The following is a 27,392-nucleotide window of genomic DNA, read 5'->3' on the forward strand; positions in this document are numbered from 1 at the left end:
TTTCATAAGATCTTCGAGTATGGTTACCCAGGTCCATGTTTTCGAACTCATCTCATGAAATCTTAGATTTTGAATAAAGAAGTTATGATTTTTAGCATTCATGTTCTTCATGTTCTTTAAAAAGAAACCTAGAATTTCCAGACTCCATTTCCCTGAATGTGGTCATCGGGACCACACCTCGGCCAAGAGGTGTGGGACCTCGGCCAAGACCTGGTTGGTACCCAGCATGTTTTCCCGAGATGAGAAACAGTGTTTTAACTCCAAACACTTGTTTTGCTTTGTCTTGACTTAGTTTTGAAAGAAATGCCGAGATCATTTACACTCATGAAATGCTTGTTTTAAGAATGCATTTCATACCCATCTTTGAGCATCTCTTCTTGTCTTCTTGAACTGCATTCAGTGGACTTTCCCATGCATTTGTAAGTCTTGGATTCTTCCCTTAACCCCTACACCTGAAGAGCCATGTGAGTGGTATTTTTAATAAAGCTATGTTATAAAGTTTTAATAAAGCTTTGCTTCGTTTTGGAAAAGTATTTGATCAAGCATGAATGATTATCCCTAGTTTTGTATCAAGTATTATCTTGTTTTGATGACATTCTTGGAAAGTCCTTAGTGCTAGGGGACTATAATGCAACTAGCGCGTTTGTCTTGGAAAGTCCTTAGTGCTAGGGGACTGTAATGCGACTAGCACGTTTGTTTGAGATATCTCCTTTGTCTTGCCACCGACGGTTTACCGCGTCGGTTTGTCTGGAATGTCATCCCTTGTATTATATTGATGTTAGTAAGCATCCCTTAAAGTTTTGAAAGATTTGACAGATGAACTTGGTTCATCCCTTGATTTTGTACAAGATATGCTATGTACTGTTTTGATAAAGATCTCGGATATCATTAATTTAAACCTTTATTACTAATATCATTCACTGAGTATCCAAGCTCACCCTCTCCTTATATATATGTAGGTGACGAGCAATAAGGCAGTGACGCCTAGATGATTATTTGCAAGATGTTTTGGTTTATGTTTTGGCTAGCATCTTGAAGATTATGCTTCTTAGCTTTGTATTTCATGTTTTTTGTATATGTCGGCTTGAGAAGCCTTTTGATCAAGATGTAACACGTATCTTATTTTATTGGTATTCAAGTTGTAAACCATGTTGGTATGTATGTCATTTCATTTAATCTATGCACAGCTCTTATGGACTAACTAGATTTAAATTTATTGCTTCTGCACATGTAAGCCCCATATGTATGCTCTGATTGTGTGTGAATCTTTGTAAGTTGGCCTTTGGTAATCTCGGATTACTGGCCATCACGGCACCATTCTACTAGGGGCGGAATGAGGTCATGATAGATTGGTATCAGAGCACCGGTTCCTTATAGTACGTTATTCGCACACACTTGAGTCCTAAAGAGCATAGGATCTCCCTTAGAATGATCTTAGGATTGCATCATATTGCTTGCTACTTGACTAGATGTGCATCATCTCGGCATGATTATTTGTTATTTACACACATGTCTATTTGTTCATTTTGTTTTAAAGTCATATTCTACATACTCTTAGCATCATGAGAAGGGGTAGACCTCTCGTTGGCCGAGATCATTCCGAGGAAAGATTGGACAAATTAGAAAGGTTGGTCGAAGGTTTGGTCCGTGAGTTGAGACAACCTAGGCCACAAGACACTAGTACCACCTCTACTCAGGCCTAGCAGACAAACAGCTGAAATGTAGTTCCACCTCCACCTCTTCTAGTGCCGCAAGTGCCTCCACAGCCAGCTTTATATGGGGACGGCACGATAACTTTGATCAAAGAATTCAAGAAGATGAATCCGCCAAGATTCCAAGGGGGTATAGAGCTGATGAAAGCCGAAGCGTGGGTTTTGGAGATAGAAAAGTTGTTCGAGATTTTTCCCAGCACCGACGCTCAGAAGGTGTCATTGGCGGCATTCACATTGGACGACGACACTCAAAGATGGTGGATGATGATCCAAGAAGGTAATCCGAGTTTGACTTGGGCTAGATTTTTGAAATTGTTTTATGACAAGCACTTTCGCCTCTGTGTCCGAGATCGCAAGACCACCTAATTCCAGACTTTGACACAGGGCAACAAAACCGTGGCTGAATACAACCGTGCTTTCACTGAGTTAGCAAGGTATGCACCCCACATGGTCAATAGTGAATATAGAAAAGCTAGGAAATTTGAGAGTGGACTCCGTAGACCAATACAAGATCGGGTTAATATGCTTAACATGCCGACTTATGCCGGAGTGTTAGATAAAGCCATTCTGGCAAAAACTAACCTGAATAGATACCAGAATTCGGGGGAGAGCCAAAGAAAGAGGCAGAATTATAAAAATCGCTGAACATCGTTTGATGCCAAGAAGAGAGTAAACGTCGACAATTCAAGCAACTCAAATCGAGGAAGTGATGCTAGGCCGACATGTTCAAGTTGTGGGAAGCCACATTCTAGAGTCTATCGTTGGGAGTCTGGAGCTTGTTTTGAATGTGGTGAGATGGGTCATCACGTTAAAGATTATCCCAAGACTAAGTCTAATGATTGAAAGAACAATGGGAGTACTTCAGGTACTGCACAGAAAAGCAACATCGGCAAGGCGCAGACGAGGCAGGGCAGAGTCTTTGCATTAGTGCCAGGAGACACCCAGAGTGCCGAGACAGTAGTGTCAGGTACCCTTCCAATTTGTTCTCAAGATGCATATATATTGATTGATTCGGGTTCTACACATTCATTTGTATCTACTAAGTTTGCCAAGAAGTTGAATAAGGAACTAGAACCCCTTGGTTATGTGTTATCTGTATCTACTCCGTTTGGGAGAACTATGACTGTCTCATACATTTATAGAGCATGTGTAGTTATAATTGAGAATGTTGAATTGCTAGTTGATTTGATGCCGTTGAACATGACTCATTTTGATGCTATACTAAGAATGGATTGGTTGGTAATTAATTGTGCATCCATTAATTGTGTTTCCAAAAGTGTCACATTGAAACCCCCAAACCAAGCCGAGGTTACGTTCCAGGGTAAAGGAGTAGTATCCCCACCTCACTTGATTACGTCCATGAAAGCTTATAAGTTAATCCAAAAAGGGTGTCGAGGTTATCTGTGTAGTGTATCAAGTAATCCGAATGGAAACGACGAAATGGCCAATATCCCAATTGTTAATGAATTCCCGACGTCTTTCCAAATGATTTGCCTGGCCACTTAGTCGATAGAGAAGTAGACTTTACTGTTGACGTTATGTCGGGAACCCAGCCTATCTCCAAAACACCCTATAGAATGGCCCCAGCCGAGCTTAAGGAATTGAAACTTCAATTACAAGAGTTGTTAGATAAGGGTTTTATTAGGCCGAGCACTTCACCTTGGGGAGCACCAGTTCTATTTGTGAAGAAAAATGATGGCACACTTCGCCTTTATATTGATTACTGAGAACTGAACAAGGTAACCATTAAGAATAAGTACCCATTGCCGAGGATCGATGATTTGCTTGATCAACTACGAGGAGTACGAGTCTTTTCTAAAATTGATCTTAGGTCGGGCTACCATCAGCTCAAGGTTAAAGCCAAGGATGTTGAGAAGACAGCTTTTCGGACAAGATATGGCCACTATGAATTTTTGGTAATGCCTTTTGGGGTGACTAATACTCCTGCAGCATTCATGGATTTGATGAATAGAGTCTTTAAGCCATACCTAGATGAGTTTGTGGTTTTTTTCATCGACGATATATTAATCTATTTCAAGAGTGAAGTTGAACATGAGAAGCATCTGAGACTTGCCTTATAGATTTTGAGAGACAGAAAGTTGTATGCCAAGTTTAGCAAGTGTGAGTTTTGGCTTTCCAGCATTTCATTTTTAGGACATGTGATTAATGAAGAAGGTATTTCGGTTGATCCTAGCAAAATTGAAGCCATTGTGAATTGGCCGACACCGACTAATGTGTCCGAGGTTCGTAGTTTTCTGGGTTTGGTAGGATATTACAGAAAGTTTGTGAAGGACTTCTCGAAGATTGCAGTACCATTGACACAGTTGACTCGGAAGGGAGTGACATATGAATGGACCGAGGTTAAAGAATCAGCCTTCTAGGAGCTCAAGACAAGGTTAGTTACAACACCAGTTCTTGTACTACCATCAGGCAATGAGGAATTTCAGATTTATAGTGATGCTTCACATAAGGGTTTGGGTTGTGTATTAATGCAAGGGGGTAAGCTTATAGCATACGCATCTCGCCAGTTAAAGCCCTATGAAAAGAATTATCCTACCCATGATTTAGAACTAGCAGCCGTAGTATTTGCCTTGAAAATTTGACGCCATTACTTGTATAGAGCTTCTTGCCAAGTTTTCACCGACCACAAGAGTCTGAAGTACTTGTTCACGCAGAAAGAATTGAATATGAGGTAGAGAAGATGGCTTGAGTTATTGAAAGACTATGATATGCAGATTCAGTACCACCCAGGTAAAGCAAACTCAGTGGCTGACTCGTTGAGCAGGAAGTTAGTTGGGAATTTGGCATGTTTAGCAATGATTTCAGTGGAGCCGACTATTATTGAGGAGGTAAGGACAAGACAGAGAGAGGATGAATTCTTCAAGAAGATAATTGATGAGTTTGTCACCAAGCCGAGGTCAGGGTACACCATTGAGAATTAGGTACTTAAGGTTGAAGGAAGGTTGTGTGTGGCCGACGTCCCGGAGTTGAAAAAGAGAATTTTGTAGGAATCCCATGGTTCTAGATTTTCCATCCATCCAGGAAATACCAAGATGTACCAAGATGTGAAGCAAACTTTTGGGTGGCCAAATATGAAAAAAGAGATAGCCGAGTTCGTATCCTAGTGTCTATATTGTCAACAAGTGAAAGCAGAGCATCAGAGGCCAGCAGGACTTCTTCAACCTATGTCAATTCCTGAGTGGAAATGGGAACACATCTCCATTGATTTCGTTATTGGGTTGCCGAGGACACAAAAGGGCATGGACTCAATTTGGATTATAGTTAATAGATTAACTAAGCCAGCACACTTCTTGCCTGTTATGACTACCTTTAATGCCAATCGACTTGGTTTGTTGTATATGAATGAGATTGTTAGACTTCATGGAGTACCGATGCCCATTGTGTCAGACCGAGATCCGAAGTTTGTTACTAGATTTTGGCAGAGTCTACAAGGAGCTTTGGGAGCCGAGTTGAGATGTAGCACAGCTTTTATCCCCAGACTGATGGGCAAACAGAGAGAACAATTCAGACACTTGAAGATATGCTTAAGCTATGTGTATTGGACTTCAAGGGAAGTTGGGAAGTGCATTTGCCATTAGTGGAATTTGCCTACAACAACAGTTATGAAGCTAGCATTGGCATGGCGCCATATGAAGCTTTGTATGAAAGGAAGTGCAAATCGCCGTTATGTTGGACCGAGGTAGGAGACAAAGCTTTGATTGGCCCCAAACAGATTCAAGTGACAGCTGAGAAGATTAAACTTATCCAGCAAAGAATTAGAACTGCTCAGAGTCGACAGAAGAGTTACGCCGACCGGAGGAGAAGAGAGTTAGAATTTGAAGTTGGGGATCATGTATTCCTGAAGATTTCGTTGATGAAAGGAGTTTTAAGATTTGGGAAGAAAGGTAAATTAGCACCTCGTTATATTGGACCATTTGAAATTCTTGAGAAAGCTATTGGTTACAGACTTGCTTTGCCGCCAGAACTAAGTCAAGTCCACAACGTGTTTCATATTTCGATGTTGAGGAAGTATATTCGGGATCCATTGCATGTGATTGACCATTTCGGGATTGTGATTAATAAAGATTTGGGTTATAAGGAGAAGCCGATACGAATTCTTGATAGGCAAGTGAAACAGTTGAGGAACAAGTCGATACAAATGGTGAAGGTTGAATGGAAAGAGCATTATGGCAGGGATGCTACATGGGAAATGGAAGAAGAAATGAAAATCCGACATCCGAAGTGGTTTTTGGGGCAAGGTAACTTAAGTTTGGGGACCAAACTTCCTTAAGGGGGGTAGGATGTAACAACCCTCACTTTGTCTTAGTCATGCTCACGTGCATTTGCATGATCTTTGTTTTGCTTAAACTTTCGGACCTTAATTTGTTTTGTCTAAGTGTTACTTGCATGTTTTGTTTCTCGCTTGGTGTGTGTTAAGCCGAGGTCATCTTAAGCCTAGGTCACACCTTCGAACCTCTTACACCTAGGACCATCTTAAAACCACTTTGGTTGACCTCCACCTTTACCCTGGCATATTGGCCGAGATCATTTAGGTCAAGATGTTATCATCTAGACATCCTAAATCTTTGACCCTTGCACCTAGTGATCTTGTTCCTGGACTGGTATAACCTAGACCGAGGTGTGGCACATCTAGGCCGAGGTGTGGCACAGCTGGGCCAAGTGTTATCCTTCTTAGCCGAGATCATTGAGACCTTACTTGCCGAAGCTTATGTCTCGATCCGAGGTCATTGCCTTGTTACAGTACCCATGTCACCTTACTTGTTGCATACACTTTGTCATACTCTTGTCTTGTCAGTCAATCACCTTTTTTAAGAGAGCCAACCAGCCATTGCCACGTGTCCCAGCAGAGGGTTAAGTCAGCCGGCAGTAGAGAAAACATATCATTTTGTCATATCCTTGCCTTTAAAGAGAGAGAAGGTCTAGGAAGAGGAAGAGAAGTTCTTAGAGTGAGAGAGCTAGAATCCAAACTTGATCCTTAGAGTTTGAACCATTAGATTCGTGTTTTGAGGTTAGATTCTTGATCTACCCTTGTTGTTCTTTATGTTAATCCGATCAAATTGCATGATCTAGCATTATTCATGAGCCATGCATTGATTTATAGCTTGTTTTAGAAAGAGAAAATGATGTTCTTGTGTTCTTAAAATAAAACCATGTTTAGATCCGAAAGTTTGCATCAAGATCCATGTTTTTGTATTTATTTTCATAAAATCTTCGAGTATGGTTACCCAGGTCCATGTTTTCGAACTCATCTCATGAAATCTCAGATTTTGAATAAGGAAGTTATGATTTTTGGCATTCATGTTCTTCAAAAAGAAACCCAGAATTTTCAGACTCCATTTCCTTGAATATGGTCATCAGGACCACACCTCGGCCAAGAGGTGTGGGACCTCGGCCAAGACCTGGTTGGTACCCAGCATGTTTTCCCAAGATGAGAAACAGTGTTTTAACTCCAAACACTTGTTTTGCTTTGTCTTGACTTAGTTTTGAAAGAAATGCCGAGATCATTTACACTCATGAAATGCTTGTTTTAAGAATGCATTTCATACCCATTTTTGAGCATCTCTTCTTGTCTTCATGAAATGCATTTAGTGGACTTTCCCATGTATTTGTAGGTCTTGGATTCTTCCCTTAACCCCTACACCCGAAGAGCCATGTGAGTGGTATTTTTAATAAAGCTATGTTATAAAGTTTTAATAAAGCTTTGCTTCGTTTTGGAAAAGTATTTGATCAAGCATGAATGATTATCCCTAGTTTTGTATCAAGTATTATCTTGTTTTGATGACATTCTTGGAAAGTCCTTAGTGCTAGGGGACTATAATGCAACTAGCGCGTTTGTTTGAGATATCTCATTTGTCTTGCCACCGACGGTTTACCGCATGGGTTTTTTCTGGAATGTCATCCCTTGTATTATATTGATGTTAGTAAGCATCCCTTGAAGTTTTGAAAGATTTGACAGATGAACTTGGTTCATCCCTTGATTTTGTACAAGATATGCTATGTATTGTTTTGATAAAGATCTCAGATATCATTAATTTAAACCTTTATTACTAATATCATTCACTGAGTATCCAAGCTCACCCTCTCCTTATATATATGTAGGTGACGAGCAAGAAGGCGGTGACGCCTAGATGATTATTTGCAAGATGTTTTGGTTTATGTTTTGGCTAGCATCTTGAAGATTATGCTTCTTAGCTTTGTATTTCATGTCTTTTGTATATGTCGGCTTGAGAAGCCTTTTGATCAAGATGTAACACGTACCTTATTTTATTGGTATTCAAGCTGTAAACCATGTTGGTATGTATGTCATTTCCTTTAATCTATGCATAGCTCTTATGGGCTAACTAGATTTAAATTTATTGCTTCTGCACATGTAAGCCCCATATGTATACTCTGATTGTGTGTGAATCTTTGTAAGTTGGCCTTTGGTAATCTTGGATTACTGGCCATCACGACACCATTCTACTAAGGGCGGAATGGGGTCGTGACAAAGGTATATAGGACATTCGTTACGTATATGGAAATGCGCATATGTTATGCCACGAAATTAATTTTTGGACAAGTAATTTGTACATTACAGATGCAGAAGGGTGTACCAATGTGTGCACATAAAATGGTCTGTGTGTACGTACCATCCACTGCAGTTGGAAAATTATATTGTGGATCCTCGGTGACAATGTTTAAAATCTGGCTGTCATGTATGCTACCCTCCCAACTGCATGACACAAAGACGAAACACATATTGAAATCACACACTACCAGAATATTTTGAGTGTGGCAACCCTTTCGGCTAAAATACGGGGCTGTTTCTGACTCCCTTATGCACACTGGCACGTGTGTCCCATCCAAGGCACCTAAACAATCCTATACAATTCGCACAAGTAGGCAACCAAATAGTAGCATCAACTTATGCATTATAGCCTTGCATTTTTTAATTCACATCTTTGTAGAATTTGACCATGCAAATTGATTTGAAAAAAAAAAAAATTTGCGCACCTTAAATGGAAAATACTGTGGTTGGGTCTGCAGGTGGGGATCCCTCATGTTTTGGAAATCTGAGGGCGGCTGACAGTGCGCGACGGTGAACTTTTTCATTGCTTTCAAAACATTATGAAAATGTCGTGATATTGTTTCACCAGAGTGTTGGAATCTTTCTTGGAGCTCTCGGTTAGGCAAGTATTTGAGAACATGAATGAAGATTGCAACACTCTCTTCAACGTGCAAGTCGTGGTCCCGCTCAGGTACATGCAACCCGAAGTCGTTCACTAGTGTGGAACATAAACGTGAAAAACATGTTTCGGCATGCACAGTTCATAGCGAAATCTGCCACTGTGCCCATTATACATTTCCGCTATCCATGCCCTCCCCGTCAAGATGGACGTGCGACATGGGATTTTAAGCACGTGTGCCTTGTAGTAGTCGGAGGCTATTTTGTACGCTTCAACATAATTATTATTCATTTTAGTTTGCCACTCGATTACGAGTGCAGCGACATCATGACACATTTCCTCCATCCGTGCATCGTTGTCATCATCACTTTCCATGCCTAAATCACATAACTTCAAATTAAATAGGAAGCATAACATGACAGTCTATTACTCTGGCAAAATTAAACATGGCAACATTAAACATCAGTCACAACTAAAGCCCTTCAATAAAAGAAAAATTATGTATAAAGAATCAATTACAGTTCGTTTCACACCAAATGAAAGCTTTTATTGTACAACTTATGTTCTATTAGCAATGGTGAAATTGTAAATAGATAAATTGCACTTTCCTTGATACGTTAACACATCATATATATATTTTTTTCTACCTTACAAAGGGTCGAACTTGTAGTAATTCTTTTTTTTTTCTGAATAATAAAACATACAAATACCAATGACATATACAAACAACACTGTTCAAATAAAATATACAGAAATAAGAACTTCAAATCTTTTTTTGTTTTTACTACCTTACAAAGGGTCTAACTTACTCTTTTCACCTCAAGCCTTTAGTGAACTTCAATGCTCTCTCTACAAATAGCAACTCTTTTGTTCAAATCGTCGAGTATAGCAGATTTAGAACCACTGTTTACATAACTATGAAGCTGCAAAGTGGAAGAGTTTGATCAGATTCATGGTTTATTTAAATTTAAAATTTTCAAATCCAACCATAGCCAAACTCAAGCAATGCACATCCATAAATTTAAAACTAGGAAAACCTTGCACATGCATAACCATCTCCCTAGCAATTCTCCTTACAACATGGTCCAAACAAAGCATAGTTAAACAAGAAACTCCTTACCAAATACAAAACCAACATATTTACAAATAACAAGCCGAACAAAAAGCATAGTTAAAAAAGCAGGTGTTCAGGAAATACAAAAACGACATATTTAGAAACCAAGTCCTCATTGCACAATATGCTTGCAAGAGTTGGAACACTTGTCGTCCTCTCTTTGCCATGTTGCTTCACCTGGAGCCAGCCGATAATGCCTTCATCCGAAGGAATACTCATCACCATCTCCCTATTATTGGGCACCTCTATAAGCGAAATTACGAAATGGAGCAGTGGATTAGTTTGGTCAAGTCCCTGAATTTCATAAAAACGTTCAACTGCTTCAGCCATAGTGGCACTATGGCCACAGACAACATGGTTTACAGTGAGTTCCTTGCTTTGGGTCTTCACCGAATTGACCATATCATCCATGCTTGTTGCCAATGCTTCTGCCCCGGTGATTCACTTTTTTTGCACGGCTGTGACGGATGAGTGCCTCATTTTGCTACCACTACCTGATGCGTTAATGGTTGCGGATTTCATCAAGTTAGATGTTTCAGTTGTGCCCAATTCGTTGCTGACCATAGAAAAGTCAGCACTGTCGGACTCCCTTTCCACCTCCAACTGGTTTCACGTCTCGCCAGGCGTCCAAGCATTTTTACCCATTGTCTCAGCCCAAGTGAATACGCGACGCATGAACTCCTCATGATCAAACCGCTTTGTTCTGAACTTGCAACTTTCTTTATCAACCTGTAATACAATAGAATGCGAGTACACAATTAGCGAAATGAATAACTTATGTACATGCAATATGCACAAGAGTAATGAACAGTATAAGCATGAACAGTCTATGTGCTGATAGAAAAAAAAAGAAAAAGAAAAACCAAAATATGTTAGAATTGTCATCGCATGTTTCCTTTGTATTTCAATGTTGTAGGCATGAAAAGTATACGTAAATGTTGTAATATGTTTATGGAGTTTAACATCTGTTTGTGGCATAGTTGACTTAGTTTAACCGTCAAAAAGTTCAATTATGTAAACATAAGTTAAAATCGTTACCTTCTCAATTCTAGCCCACCATTCATTCGACGCATTGATCAACCCTGTCTCTTGGTCGAACCCAATTCTAGTGGGGCCTTTGCGGCTGTACGGGGAGCAAATATTCCGGCGAGCCTCTACTCCTTTCTTCCAAGCTCCCTGTCTGTCCGATCGACCTGCGAACACAATGGCGGTGAGCTACCCGGCGGTGTGTGGTTGGAAAACCCCTCCGACGGTCAAGTCAGCACACACTCAGGAATAGAGAGAGAGAGGAGAGAGTTGAATGTCTAAGTGTATCTCACCAAATGATCATTTGCCTCAGCATGGGGGGCGCAGACATGCTTATATACCTTCTGAGCCCCAAATCTACTCCCATTAGTCTTTTGACACGTGGTGCTGCTATCCCATCTGTCAGCACAAATCCAGCAATTACCACCTAACCAAACTGTCAGGATATCTTGGCAGAGCCCGGCGGAATCACCTCGGCCTCACACGGTCGTGCTGCGCCGCATGCCCGAATGCTCACTAGCCGAGCTCCATACCGACCGAGCTCAATTGCATTCCGGCAGAGCCGAGCTTGAAATAGGTAATGCGGGTACAAAGGCCTTCATGCCGAGCTAAAGGCGCGAGCCTTCCTATCGAGCAATGCAAGTAGCACGGTTCCCACCTGTGCACGTTCAAGTAGCTCAGTCTTGGGCCTTAGCTGAGCAGCCCCATCTCCGTGCAAGCCCAAAGCTATCCTAGCCCAAACGCGCTCGGCCTTCAACTTGCCCGGCCCTTACCATGGCCCATTTCCAACTCATAAAATCTCCCTCTCAATTGCCCCTTAATTCCGTCTGTAAAAGCGTGACCGGGATTACATGATCCGACCAGGGTAGACCCTTCCTCGGTCTGTTGTTTGCAAGACATCAACCGCACTAATTCCAATGCTTGGTTCCTCGATTTGCTCGACCGACGTCTCATCTCGCCTTCCTGTCTCTTCAACTTTGACGCCGCCATTAATTGGGACACGTGTCGCTCGTTTGTTGGCCTCGAGCAGCCAACCATCACGTCCCTTCACATTCAAAATTTTTGGCGGTCTCTCATTTCTATTTATACGTCTTCTCCCCTTCACTTTTCGTTCTTACTGAATCTCCTTCATTCTTGTCGATCCAGAGGTCCAGTGCCCTCAGCAGCTTCCACTCTTGCCCTTTCCAGCGTTCGTGTTCAAAGAAGCAACTTCTGCCCCTAAACTGGTAAGTCCTTAGAATCATCTTTATCGCTTTTTCTTTTGATATTCCACATTCTAGGGCACAAAAACTATAGATTTTAGGGTATAACTCCCCAAAACCCTCCAATGTCCCTTGTTCTCCTTGTTGTTCTTCAGCTCCAGTGATGAACACCTGAAGATCTGGGACGGACCGGGCTCCAGGTCTTCTATTGATCCCAAAAACCATACAGACCGAGCAAATTGCGAGTTTAAAGAAAACTTCTGTAGAAACCGAGGTAGGCAGAGTACTTGGCCGGTCGACCGGGATTATATCTGGTCCGCTTGACCGGCTGAGCTTCTGAATTTACCTTCGTGACCGAGGTGGTCTGGCACTCCATCTGATCGAGCTAAAGTCAAGCTCGTTTTGCGCGACCGCGCTTCCACTTACACTTTCCCTCCTTTTCCTGCAGAGTCCAAGGGGACCACACCAACTCCGAGGCTCTGTAAGACCGAGCAGCCATCAAGCAAGATTTTGTGCCAAACCACCTCAGCCGAGCTAAAACCAACCGGCCACACATGGGGCGCTACCGCTTCCTGGTCGACACCCCGATCGCTCTAGCCGCGTTCTGGGAAGAATACGGTATCCCGGACGACATTCATTTAGAGCTCGGTGTTGAGGATACAACCCCATGGGGTAGATTAGACCAGTGTCCCTTCACCGTGTCGTCTATTATAGAAAGGGGTCTCCGCTTCCCGGTTAACCCGCTGATCTACGAATTCTTGCGGCGCACCGGGCTAGCTCTAACCCAGGTCTCAACCAACACTTACAGAATAATCAACGGGATCCACGAACTGAACAACCGGCTAGGAACCAACCTAGGACTAGTTGAGATACTGCGCCAGTATACCCTCAGGCATACAGGCGATGGCCTTGCCTACTATTCAAAAATCAGACCGGACAAGGAGAAGATAGTGACCGGCATCACAGACAAGGACTTGCATGACGATGACTTTTTCTGGGTGTCCTGTAATTACGAAATAGCCGATGTGCCGGGCTGGTTTATCCGCAAAAATTTTGGCGAAACATGTAGGCCGTGCTAACTGCTCGGTTAGATTACTTTCGTTAACCATTTTGTACTAATGTGCCTTGTTCCTTTCATTTTCGCAGCAATCGACGCTTTGCAAGCCAACTACCATTATCCCAACGAAACAGCCATCAGAACCGTGCTCCGCTACTGCAACTAGGATTGCCACGAGCTCCTCGGTTACACACCAACATACAGATATTCAGCTCCATACCGGAGTGAAGTCACAGACTTTTTTCGCCCTCCATCTCCACCTCCCGATCCCATATTATCGGACGTGCCATTCATCTGGTTGACCGAGGCAGAAGAGATGGCCAAAAAAATCCGCATCAAGAACCTCATCACTGCCACCTCCATCGAGATACTAAGCATCCCAACCTGCTCTCCTGCTGCCGGGCAATCCAGCGGGACCGTGGTTGCACTAGCGTCTCCTGCCGCCGGGCAAGCCAGCAAAGACAATCGCCGGGCTGGTTGCAGAGCTCAACACCGAGCAACCTGCCGTGATAGCTGACCTAACTCCGCCACGGAGGCCCCAACTCAAGCACCGAGGTAAAGAGATCCTAGCGACAGCTTCTGTTAAAGGCAACAAGGAGCATCTGCTCGCCTTTGACCTCACCAAAGCCGTGATGTTACCGAGCGACGTGGTCGGCAACGACCATGTACCGGACACCCGGCTGGTGAAATCCTCGGTCAAGTCTATGACCAGGGTAAGAACTTTGCACATTTTGCCAAAAAATTTTCCAAGTGTTTGCTCGGTTTTCTTTCTAATCAAACCTTCTTCTTGCAGGCTATCCAGAAACAACACTTGGCCATGGAGCGCATTTACCGACTCCGGCAGAAGGCCACCGACTCTGTCAACCAGGTGGAACACCTTCAAGTCGACCTCCACCGATCCAAAGCATCACTGCAGATGGCGAATTCAGACAATTCAAAGTTACTCGGCCAACTTGGTGTTGCCGAGCAAGAGAGAGATGCGCTCAAGACCGAGCTAGAGAGGTTGAAGCAATCAAGAAAGGAGGAGCTGGAGGATGCAAACAATGCCGGCTTCAAGGAGGCCGAGGAGCACTACACTAAGCAGGTCCACGCCACCCAAGACATCTTCTTCAAGGCAGGCTGGAAGGCTACTTATGAACAGCTCGGCCAAGGACCTGATACCGACGTGTTTGCCTCTCCTCCAGCTGCTTTCCTACCGACCTATCTCGTGCGCTATGCCAATGACGTCTTCAGCGTGTTGCAGGCTGAGGCCGAGGAAGAAGAAGCTGAAGACGCCGAGGAGAATGCGGAGGGTGACAACAGCCCAAATCAGGCCGGCCAAGAGAAGACCGGCGCCCAGGAGACCACAACCACGGTCGACCTAGAGGTCGCGATCGGGAATGAATTCACAGACCTTTCCCCCTAGCTTAGTTTTCTTTGTGTTCTTTTTTTTTTTTTTGTTTGGACATGTAACCGGGCTATCTGCCCCTTCTCTTGTAATTATTTTGCACATCAGTGAAAAAGTTTAATTTTCATCAAGTGTTTGCACGGTCTTCGAGCTAGATAACTTCAGCCAGACAAAATACTTCGGCAAAACAAACCATCTTGTTTAACTTATTTAACCGAAAAAGACATCTCGGTTTGAATCATAAAGTTGAGTAAATCATCAACTCAGTCAACTGGAGTAAAACATCTCGGTTGTAGTTCAAAGAAGTTGAGTAAATCATCAACTTAGTCAATCGGAATAAAACATCTCGATTAAAAACCTCAAAGTTGAGCAAATCATCAACTTAGTCACCCGGAATAAAACATCTCGGTTGACATTCACAAAAGTTTGAGTAAATCGTCAACTCAATCAACTAGAATAAAACATCTCGATTGAAATCTCAAACTTCAGTAAATCATCAACTCAATTAACCAGAGTAAAACATCTCGGTTGAAATCTCAAAGTTCATCAATTTAATTAACCGGAGTAAAACATCTCGGTTGGAATGTCAAAGTTCATCAATTCAATTAACCGGAGTAAAACATCTCGGTTGGAATGTCAAAGTTCATCAATTCAATTAATTGGAGTAAAACATCTCGGTTGGAATGTCAAAGTAAAAAACAACAATCTGAATGCTAAAGCAAAGATGAGACACTTTTATTATATTGACAAAAAGAATATTACATTTTGAAGTGTGAGGCAAAAAATTCCTTTGCACAAAAAGAACACAAAAGCTAAAAATAGTACAGTTTGAGGTTGGCCGCATTCCACGGCCGAGGTATTCCTCTTCCCTCCAAGTCCTCCAAGTGGTATGCCCCCTTGCCCGCCAGACCGGTTATCTTGTAGGGTCCTTCCCAGTTTGCCCCTAGTTTGCCTTCACCTGGCACCACGGTGTTGCCCATGACCTTCCTCAAAACCCAGTCGCCAACTTTGAACGGTCTGGGGTGCACCGTTTTGTTGTATTTTCTTGAAAGCTCTTGTTGGTAGGCGGCCACATGGATGAGAGCCTTTTCCCAGCATTCTTTCACTAGGTCCAATTTCAGGGCAATGGCTTCAGCGTTTAGCTCGGGCTCAAAACTTTCACTGCAGAGGGTGGGCATATCGACTTCCAAAGGGATGACCGCCTCTATGCCATATGCCAAGGCCAAAGGAGTTTCCCCAGTGGATTGCGGCGGGGTCGTTCGGTATGCTCAAAGAACGCTTGGGAGTTCCTCGGTCCATTTTCCCTTGGCTTTCTCAAGCCTTTTCTTCAACCCATTAAGAATGGTCTTGTTTGAAGCTTCTCTTGACCATTAGACTACAGGTAAGCCAGGGTAGAGTTGTAGAATTCAATCTTCAAGTCTTCACAAAATCCTCTGAATAGGCGGCCGTCAAATTTGGTGCCGTTATCAGAGATCAGAATTTTAGGGACGCCAAACCGCGTTACCACATTCTGTCGGACAAACCATTCGACGTCTTTCTCCTTGATTGTTGCCAAAGGCTTAGCTTCAACCCATTTGGTGAAGTAGTCTGTAGTCGCGATAAAGAACTTCCGGTTGCCTGGTGCCGTTAGGAGTGGCCCCACTATATCTAGCCCCCACATCGCAAAGTGCCAAGGGCTGGTGAGGGAAAGAAGTTCCCTGGCCGGCTGGTAGATTTGGTGGGCAAACTTCTGGCACTTCTCACATTTGCGAACATACTTCTGCGCGTCTGCTTGCATGCACGGCCACCAATATCTTTGCGAGATAGCCCGGTAGGCTAGAGATGTGCCCCCTATGTGACTGCCGCATATGCCTTCATGAATTTCGTACAAGAAAGCTTCCACGCTGCTTGGGTGTACACACTTGAGATAGGGACCGGTGAAAGACTTCTTGTATAAAGCACCAGATGGAGAGAGCCAAAACTGCTCTGACTTCACCCGGACTTTATGTGCTTCCTTTTTGTCAGTGGGAAGGGCCCGATCTTTGAGGAAGAGGATAATTGGGTTTATCCAGGAAGGACCTACCTCGGTGCAGAGTACTTCTGTCTGCTCGGCTTCCTCAATGCTGGGCCTCGGAAGGAATTCAATCAGGAGAGGGTTGGAAGATGTGTTATCAACTAAAGAAGCAAGGCCGGCTAATTCATCTACTCGGCCGTTTTCTTCACAGCCAATTTGTTGGACCCTTATTGCCTGGAATCGCTTGATGTGGTCTCTTACCAGAGCTTGGTACTTCGCCATTCTGTCATCTTTAGCTTCATAAGCCCCAGAAACTTGGTTAACCACAAGTTGGGAATCACTATAACCCATTAGCTCGGATGCGTGCATCTGAAGCACGCTCTTGAGCCCGGCCAAAAGCGCCTCGTACTCAGCCTCATTGTTTGATGCAGGGAATCCAAGGGTGATGGAGTGTTCGATAGTCAATCCGTCTGGCGAAATCAAAACTATGCCCAGCCCGGCACCATGGCGGTTAGAAGCCCCATCTACGAAAAGTTTCCACATTTCGCCCACAAAGAGCTTCCAACATTCTGAGGGGTCCTGGAAGGCTTGCAGGTGGATGGGCGCATGGTCGCTCGGTTGTGAGGCGTCAGGTTCAATGCTAATCGGTTCCACTTCCTCCCCTCCTGGTGATGCGGCACCGGACAGAGCAGGTTGGTCGGTAATACCCAACTCCGTCGTCGCATCGCCGGGTTGTAGTGTCATACTAGCTGAAGGTTCTTCGGCGGGGTGCATAAGTTCCACGTCGCCAACATCGCCTTGCCGTGTTAATTCGGTTAAATCTGTACTCACCTCCTCGGCTGCCGCCGCAAGATCCACTGGGCAGACGGGATGAATCCCGGGTGAGAATTCAGCAACAAAATCGGCCAATGTCTGGGCCTTTATGGCAGTGCGTGGCTAGAACTTGACGTCAAACTGTCCCAATTTGACTGCCCACTTGAGAATTCGACCGGAGAAGTCCGTCCGTTCGAACAAAGCTTTGAGGAGGAACTCGGTCAAAACAATGATTGTATGAGCATGGAAATAGTGCGCCAACTTCCTGGAGGCCATTATCAATGCCAACGCAAGTTTTTCCAGCGGCAAGTATCTCGACTCTACCGGTAGCAAGGTTTTGCTTACATAGAAGATAGGGAGGTGCTTGATTCCTTCTGACTGGACAAGTACCGCACTAACTGCATGCTGAGAAACGGCCAGATAAAGTTAAAGTTCTTCGCCAGGCTTCGGTGTTACCAACAGTGGTGCTGAAGACAAATACTCCTTGAGCTCGGCCAAAGCCCGGTCACATTCCTCATCCCATGAGAACTTTGATTTCAAAGCTTGAAAGAAAGGGCGGCAGTGATCTGATGACCGACTTATGAATCGGTTAAGCGCGGTGACCATTCCGGCCAGATGCTGCACGTCTTTAGCCGAGCTTGGTTGCTTTAATTCCTGTACGGCTTTGATTTGTGTGGGGTCTGCCTCGATGCCTCGGTTTGTGACTAGGAAGCCTAAGAATTTTTAGGATCCCACGCCAAAGGCACACTTAGACGCATTCAGGCGTAGCTTGTGTCATTTGAGAGTGGCGAACATCTCGGCCAAGTCGGACAAGTGGTCTGCTTGATGCTGTCTTTTAACCACCATATCATCAATATAGGCCTCCATTGTCCGGCTTAGCAGAGGAGCGAACATTTTGGTCACCATCCTTTGAAAAGTTGCCCCGGTGTTCTTCAAACCAAAAGGCATGACTCGGTAGCAGAAGAGTCCCTGTGGAGTAGTGAAAGAGGTGATCTCACGGTCGGGGCCATGCATGGCAATCTGATGATAGCCGCGGTAGGCATCCAAGAAACTGAGCCTGTTATGTCTGGCCGTTAGATCCACCAACTGGTCTATTCTAGGCAGGGGAAAGCTGTTTTAGGGCATGCTCGATTGACGGTCTTGTAGTCGATGCAAACTCGCCACTTTCCATTCTTCTTGGGCACTACGACCGTGTTTGAAATCCACCGAGGGTAGTGCACTTCCTGAATAGCCCGTGCTTCAAGCAAGTTCTTTACCTCCTCTACGACTACCTCGGTGTGGTGCAGCGCCGATCTCCTGGTTCTTTGAATGACCGGCCTTGCAGCGGGAAAAACATTGAGGTAATGACAAATAAAGCTCGGATCGACGTCGGGCATGTCGTAGGGCCACCATACGAAGACTTCAATATTTGCCATCAAGAATTCCACCATCTCGGTCCTCTCTTGGGCGGTAAGGCTTGAGCCGAGCAAGAAGAACTTGCTCAGTTTTCAGTGTTAATTTGCACTTCCACCAACTCTTCAACGGCTTTGTCCTTAGCCTTGGTGCCCACGTCGTCAAGGACTCCCCGGTCTTTCGGTCCTTCAATCATTTGGACGAAGCCTTTGGCAGCTCAGCTCCCGTTTACTGCCACGAAGCATTGCTTCAACATGACCTGATCGCCCCAAACTTCCTCAATTGCCCCCATAGCCGAGGGGAATCTCATCACCTGATGGTAAGTCGATGCTACGGCTTGTATAGCATGAAGTCATCCCCTTCCAAGGATCAGGTTATATGTAGACGACACTTGCAATACCTAGAACTCCAGTTGCTTGACCGCGGATCCCGCTTTGACCGGCAGAATAATTTTTCCCAAAGGCCACTCCGGTTGCGAGTTGAAACCAACCAGTGGCGAAGTTGCCGGAGCCAAGTCTGTATCTCAGAGTTTGAGCTGTTTGAATGCGTCGTAATACATGATCTCGACCGAGCTTCCCTGGTCGATCAAGATGCACTTGACATCGAATTCCTTGACGCGGAGTGTGACCACTAAGGCATCGTTGTGCGGCGTCTGAATGCGCTTTAAGTTCCTTGTAGAGAAACTGATCACGTCTTTCTCTTCGGTCTTCCCCCTCTTGATCGTAGGCTGGACCGACAAAATTTCCCTCATGTGTTCTGCCTTCTTGATCATACCTCGGAGCTCGCATACACGCGTCGGCTCCACTATGCCGTGGATGACATTAACAACTCCTTGTGGGGGCACCTCCAAGTCATCCGGTCCACGCGGATCAACCGGGGCTTGATGTGCGGCCTTCACACCCCCATCAATGTAAAGGTCCAAGTGTCCGGCTGCGACTAGCTCCTCCAAGTGCTGCTTCGGAGGCAAACAATCCTCTGTCCGGTGTCCGCGCTCCCGGTGGAATGTGCAGTGGTACCACGGATTGAAGCCTTTTTGTGCATCGCCTAACTTAGCAGGAAACCGGACATAATCCTCGTCACGGATTTTACTAAGTATGCGATAGATTGAAATCTTAAAGACCATGGTGATGCCCGTCCGAGCTTTCAACCTTCTGTTTGCATTAGCTACGTCATCGCGGGGGTATTCATCTCGGTCATTTCGCCGACCCCAAACCCGGTTTCGACGATTTGAACATCGGTCAGATTCCTCGGCGCGATCATTTGAACGGTTGGTCTCCTGTCCGACTGCGTGCACCTTACTAGCCGACCTCTTGTCTGTTGCTACCGGAGTTGCCTTCATGGTAGATGCTGTCGCATCATCTTCTACTCGAATGTGCTCGTTGATGTGCTGCATTAGTTGGCCCATGGATGTCGGCTGGTGCATGGTAAGCGAGTCCCGCAATCTATGTCCGACCGGAAGACCACGCTTGTATTGTGTGATTGCCAGGTTAACCGGGCAATCCAAGATCTCATTAAAGGTTTCCCAGCATCTGGGGTTGTATGCCTTGAGTGTGTCGCTCGGCTCCATCTTGAGACTAAGAAGGTGGTCAACTTCCTTTGGCGTTCTGGTGTTGGTTTGGAAACACGTCACAAAGGCTTCTGCCAACTGCTACCACCTTTCGATGCTCCCCTTCGATAGCCTCTCAAACCATTTCAAGCCCAGCTCGCCCAAACTTGACGGGAAGATAAGGCACATAAGAGCGTCATTCTGCCTATGCCCGGCCATGACCTGTCGGAAGTGGCTTACATGTATGTATGGATCGGTCTTTCTGTCATAGAGCGTGAACTTTGGCTGGTGGAAGCCCGCGGGAAGCGGTCTTGTTTCTATCTCCAGGGAGAAAGGAGTGGCACTAAGCCTCGCCAAATCTGTGTCTGGAGGAGGAGGCACAGCAAGGCGAGGTGGAGGCATTACGACCTCTTCACTGGCGCGATCTCCATAGGATAACCGCTGGAACGCCGGCACCCTCTAAGTCTCCCGCCGGCGAGCCCGCTCCTCTAAGACTACCTGCAAATCCTCTGAATGAGCGGAGTAGGAGTACCTTGATGTCATCGCCAGACGTGAGGGTCGGTAAGTGCTATCATTCGCGCTAGACTTCTCTACGGGCGTGTCGGAATCTCCAACCTTATAACTTCTGGTGATTGAGAGGGACGGAGTGTGCCGCTGGCTCTGACTGCCTGAACGGCGGGGTTGGGTGCGCTCACTGTGGTCTCCCACCCCAGCTACACCCTTCCCTTTGCCATGCCGCTTAAGATCCTCCATCTCTGCCGCCATTCTCCGGATGACGGCGTCTTGGTCCCTTAGCTTGTGTTCCAGACGTCTGGCGTGCGATTCTCTCCGCCGCCGGTGATCGACTGGACTTCGGGAATGACCAAAGCTTCTTCCGCGCTTATCCTACGCGTCTCTTGAATGTCCTCCTGGAGAAGTCTCCAGGTCCGCCATCGGAGGAATGGCGGGGTATCCTTCTCTCCGTCTGGCTGACTCCGGGGTAACTTCGTCGATGGCGGACAACGGAATCTCTTCGTTGTTCGCCATGGATGGCAATCAGATGAGCTGGGAAGACAGGGTTTTGTCTATCAAGTTCCCACAGACGGCGCAAATTGTACAGGGAGCAAATATTCCGATGAGCCCGTACTCCTTTCTTCCAAGCTCCTTGTCTGTCTGATCGACCTGCGAACACAATGGCAGTGAGCTACCTGACGGTGTGTGGCCGGAAAACCCCTCCAACGGTCAAGTCAGCACATACTCAGGGATAGAGAGAGAGAGAGGAGAGAGTTGAATGTCTAAGTGTATCTCACCAAATGATCATTTGCCTCAGCATGGGGGGCGCAGACACGCTTATATACCTTCTGAGCCCCAAATCTACTCCCATTAGTCTCTTGACACGTGGTGCTGCTATCCCATCTGTCAGCACAAATCCAGCAATCACCACCTAACCAAACTGTCAGGATATCTTGGCGGAGCCCGATAGATCGGCGGAATCACCTCAGCCTCACACGGCCGTGCTGCGCTGCACGCCCAAATGCTCACTAGCCAAGCTCCATACCGACCGAGCTCAGTTGCATTCCGACAGAGCCGAGCTCGAAATAGGTCACGCAGGTAAAACAAAGGCCTTCCTGCCGAGCTAAAGGCGCGAGCCTTCCTGCCGAGCAACGCAAGTAGCACGGTTCCTACCTGTGCAAGTTTGATCTTGGGCCTTAGCCGAGTAGCCCCATCTCCATGCAAGCCCAAAGCTATCCTGGACCAAACGCACTCGGCCATCAACTTGCCCGGCCCTTACCATGGCCCGTTTCCAGTTCATAAAATCTCCCTCTCAGCGGCTATCCATTAGCTTCGACCATGCACGCCACTCCGCCTTAAGTTGATTGTACCTATTTTTAAGTTGTTTAATGGTATGCGTCAATCCAGTTGTTGCCTCATAAGTCTAAGACAAAGACCGGTACCCATTCTGAGTGATTGACATGTGCGGCCTGTTACCTGTGCCTATTTCCTTAACAAGAAGTTCCAAAAAGATACGTATGTTCTCCCAGTCCCTATTTGCTTTGTGATGAGGTTTTGGGCCCTTCCCTTTGGCGAAAGGGGTACGAGAGCCGAATCGAGTTGAGGCCATGCGACTATAAGTACATTATAATTTGCGTAAATTGCAGTGCATTAGTTGTAGCAAAGATGTGAACCATATATTATTATGTTTGTATATTACGTATCACATTATTAAAATCACAAAAGAAACGCAAGTTGTACAAATGTTTTGTTTTGGAACGGGATTGCCGTGCACACATTTATGAACATAGAATTCAGAAACTACTTCGCAAACACAGATACATATATTACATATGGACATCATAGTACGGTAACCATTTAAACACGGATACATATATTACATACGAATAGCATAGTACGGTAACCATCTAAACACGGATACATATATTACATACGGAACAACAAATAATGACGATGATGGACAAAAAACATGTCACAACTTTAAGTACACGTAGAGTATGTTCTATGTCAATGAAACGAACCTCAAAACGACGAACATTGTCTCTGTCATTCTCAGGAGGCATTTTTCGGCCATATTCGTCACATCACCCAATCCAATTGATACATGGCTGAGGTTAAAAAAATTATTAATTATTAGTGACGGTTTGACAAGGTAATAATCCCAAACAAGGTGAAGGTGCTTGTACTCACCACTCCACGAAGGCATTGGTAGTATGCACGTCCTGAATTTTTGGCGGACCGAGAAATCTTGACCACACAATGCCCGTACCCAATAGCACACATAGGGCCTGGTTGTGTTGATGTCGCAGTCGACATAAACGAGGCCATATAGTCTGTGATGACTTGTTTGATGACATGACAAGCACACCAAAACAGGTAAACGGGTGTGACATTTATGGTATGGGATAAGTTTGTTGGGTAAACAAGTTTATTGTGTTAACAACTTTGTTAGTGCACGTCATTTGTTATGTCCATAAGAAATTATGAAATGATTACTTGAAAAAAAAAACTTCTTGAAAAAAAGATTAATTGAAAAAATGAACCAAAGTTAATTAACAAAAAAAATGAAAACAAATTTATTTGGAAAATAACTGAAAATTTGAAAACAAAAAGCAACTCTTTCAAAAAAAGATTGAAACAAAAAGATTAATTAAAAAACAATTATTCGAAAAATAATTAATTGAAACAAAAAATTAATTGAAAAACATTTATTTGGTAAAAAGGTAATTGGAAAAAAAATTAATTGAAAAAAAATTATTTGGAAAAAAAGTAATTGCAAAAAAAGTAATTGAGAAAAAATTATTTGAAAAAAAAACTATTTGAAAAAATAATTATATGAAAAAATAATAATTGGAAAAACAAAAATTAATTGAAACAAATTTATTTGGAAAAATAATAATTGAAAAAAACAATTGTCTCCCAAAACAAATAATTGAAACAAAATTATTTGAGAAAAAATGAAAAAAATTAATTGGTCAAAAAATTTATTTGAAAAAAAAATAATTGACAAAAGACCAAATACACACCAAATGTGCAAATACACAGCAAATGTCCATGTGGATATACACACCAAATGGTCCTTCCTTTTTTTTTTTTTTTGTGTTTTTTTTTTTTTTTTTTTTGATTTACTTGGTGCACAATTTCAGAATCCCTATTCGTACAATTATATTTCTAACTGGAAAGAGTAAAAACCAATTGTTATCTCTACAAGAATTAACACAAACACACCAACATAAAACAAAATGTTTTATGAAACTCTAAATTATATTTTTCCAAGCTATTCATGTCAGGTTTACTTGTTATCCGTTAACTTTCTAACTTGGGTAACTTTCTAACTTGGGTAAATTTGTACAAGAATTAACACAACTAACCAACATAGAAGAAAAGATTTCACCAATCTGTAAATTATGTTTTTCCTGGATATTCATGTCAGGTAGCCTTCTCTCAATGACAAGCTTTTTTATATATGCAACTGTTTAACTTGTAAGAAGCTAAAACCCATTAGTAAATTTCTAGATTGTACACTATCCCTCCATTGGTAACCCGTGGGACTAATTTTTTTTGTTATCAAAAATGCCATTTCCAGCACAACTTTTAATTCAAACAGACAAATTTTGGACAAACTCAACCCATGCGGTAAAGGATTTCATACAAATCTATAAAATGATAGCAAATAAATAACTACTTCAGCAAAAAATGGAAACAAGATTCTTCAAAGAACATGAGCATACAAATTTTTTTATCCTTGCCTGTTAACAAAGAGAATAGAGAGTGGTTTGGTGACTGAAAATGATTCAGGTCTTGGTGACTGCTCTTATACTTTTTGCGGATCGCACGAACTGAGTTGGTTCTCTCTACGGATACGGCTAAGGCTTCTTGTATATGACTCTCCAATTTAGGATTTTATTGGTGAAAAATATAGATTGTCGCATTTAGGATTTTAATATTGAAAAATATTGAAGGTAAAAATAAAAAAAAATTTTAAAAAAATTGTATCCAGAAGCCTTGATGAATGATAAATACACATGTTCAAGGAAAAATGATATCCATTACTTGCACTACACATACATCACTTGCAAATGCAGACAGTATTGGAAAAATAAATAAATAAATAAATAAAATAATTCAGGAATTGTTAACAAGGAGCAACATATACAGTTTTTGATCTGCTACAAAGAGCAACATATTAGCACATAAGTGTCCAAAAATAAGAAAGCATCAAGCAGAAAAATCAAGACCTTTAAGTAGCTAATTTCACCAAATTTACAAGAATAGTATAAATAATGATTTCATGTCAAAGTATTCAAAAATTATAACCAGAGAGAGAGAGAGAGAGTAATTGGAAAGATTATACTGACAAATAGCCCAAGTTCTCTCCCTTTGTCTTCTTAGATTTTCAATTATGTTACACCGGAGAAAAGCTATCATCAAAATACTTCCAACTTGTTGAATTCAATAGCTATAAGAACTGAGGACCATAAGGGGATGCTATTTTAAACATATCCACATAATTTCTCATGGGTGACAACCTTACCAATAGCATAAACAATGAGCCTTATATGAAAATGAGGAATTCCATTTTGGCTGAAACAGATAAGAACGAGGAGCTAAAGAGAACCCGTCGTATAATGCCTTTGGTCTGTTTGTGTTGTATGTAAAGGATTTGTATTGAAACATATGTGAGGATCAACCATTCATGAATGGTATAACTGAATAACTTCATTTCATGTGCAAAACGTGTGTTAATTACCCAAATGCGTTGTAAATTTTTTTTCTTACAACACATAATGTGTTCAAATTGGCAAGTGGTGATACACACACACACACATACAAAGACAAAGACAAAGAGAGAGCGAGAGCGAGAGACAGAAGAGTTCATACATATACAAAAAACAGAGCACACAAGTCATGGTTATGAGATCCACACCCCCCACCAACAAACAACCCGCATATTGCTAAACTGCTCTCAGTAGGTGAAAGGAAGCCCTAAAACCCCGCACATGGCAATATATAGGCAACTTTCTACAAAGAATTACCCAACTCTAAATTTTGAAGACAAATTCAAATACGAAAATGGTCACACAGGACGACAGACACACACACACACACAGAGACAGAGAGAGCACGAGAGAGAGAGAGAGAGTTCATACATACATACAAACCAAACAGAGCATACGACTTATGGTTACATAGCGAAATAGAAAGAAGAGAGGCTGAAGAGAGAGAGAGCAAGAGCATACCTGTAGTTGAAGGGATCGTCCGAGGAGGGACTGCTTTTCCGTTCGCCTTGGCGGACTATCGTCATCGCTTGGTTCGTGTTTCTTCTCAGATCGAAGCTTCTACTATGATCTACCCTTGAACGAAGGGCCCTCTTCATCTTCACTCTTTGATGTAGCTGAATAGCTCTAGCTACTACACCCTGTGTGATAATAGCTTTGCAGATATTCCCATCAATGTTTGACATAAAGCGAGGGGTGAGAACGAAATAAACAAAATCAAGGAGGGGCAAAACGGTCATTTTACACTATAGCTGGCAGACTTCACGTGCAGCTACTGTACATAGGTTTTTAGGGTGACTTTTTGACATTTTTAGTAACTTTTTGATTTTTTGACTAAACGGGAGGGTTTCCAAACGAGGCCTAGGTAAATTACATTGACATTTCGTTTGTTTCTATTTAATATAGATTCATTCCTTGCATTTAAAAAATTATATTTATTTTTTTATTAAATTAAAATGATATATTTGTCTCTTAATTTTTATATATATAAAATAATAAAATAATATTGATATTTTGTTCAAATCATTTCAAAAGAAATAACGATTTTCTTCAGTTTAACTCACAAAAAAAAAAAATAAATTAAATTAAATTAAATTAAATTTTTTTATTTTTCATATTTTTTATTTTTACTAATTTTTTTTTTCATATTTTAAGTATTTTTTTTTTTAAGATACATCTAATCTACATATAGTTAAGTAGTATAATATTTTGTGATTTTTTTTTTAAAATTCACCAAATATGAAAATACAAAAATATAGAAATCCAGTACTACTGTAACAAATGTGAATGTCGGTGTTTGGTAATATTGTAATAAACGTGGGTAAATAGATGAGAAAGAAAAATGATGGTCGAAATAAAAATGAAAATTCTATTAATATGTAAAAATTTATACAAAAAGTATCATAAAAATATTGTGGTACTGATGTTGTTGTAAATATAAATCATATTTATGGGTGTTTTGTAAGGTCACCATCAAGTTATATCATTGTGCTTGGAAATTTTATATAAAATTTACGTTTGTATAAGAATATGTTCATGTAGAATTTAATGATAAAAAGTAGTAAAATGTAGTCATGATAATAGAAAGAAGAAATAGTAGAAAAATGGCAAAATTGTCATTCAAAAAATTTTAGATCATGACATCAGCAATCGAGGAACAATTTATAATGAGATTACAAATTTCATGAATGGA

At 42.7% G+C, this 27,392-nt stretch overlaps 2 long non-coding RNA genes across 2 annotated transcripts; both read right to left on the bottom strand.

The window, feature by feature from the left end:
* Positions 1 to 9,917: 9,917 nt before the first annotated feature.
* Positions 9,918 to 26,358, bottom strand: LOC114307423 (uncharacterized). Its single transcript, XR_014332237.1, has 2 exons — positions 26,162 to 26,358; positions 9,918 to 10,742 (listed from the first exon to the last, which is right to left on the bottom strand). It is a non-coding gene; the product is annotated as an uncharacterized LOC114307423 (long non-coding RNA).
* On the bottom strand, positions 22,755 to 23,774 carry LOC145792626 (uncharacterized). Its single transcript, XR_014332238.1, has 2 exons — positions 23,112 to 23,774; positions 22,755 to 23,029 (listed from the first exon to the last, which is right to left on the bottom strand). It is a non-coding gene; the product is annotated as an uncharacterized LOC145792626 (long non-coding RNA).
* Positions 26,359 to 27,392: the final 1,034 nt, after the last annotated feature.

This window comes from Camellia sinensis, chromosome 6, assembly GCF_055761805.1.
Source record: "Camellia sinensis isolate YWXY chromosome 6, ASM5576180v1, whole genome shotgun sequence".
NCBI classification, from domain to species: domain Eukaryota; kingdom Viridiplantae; phylum Streptophyta; class Magnoliopsida; order Ericales; family Theaceae; genus Camellia; species Camellia sinensis.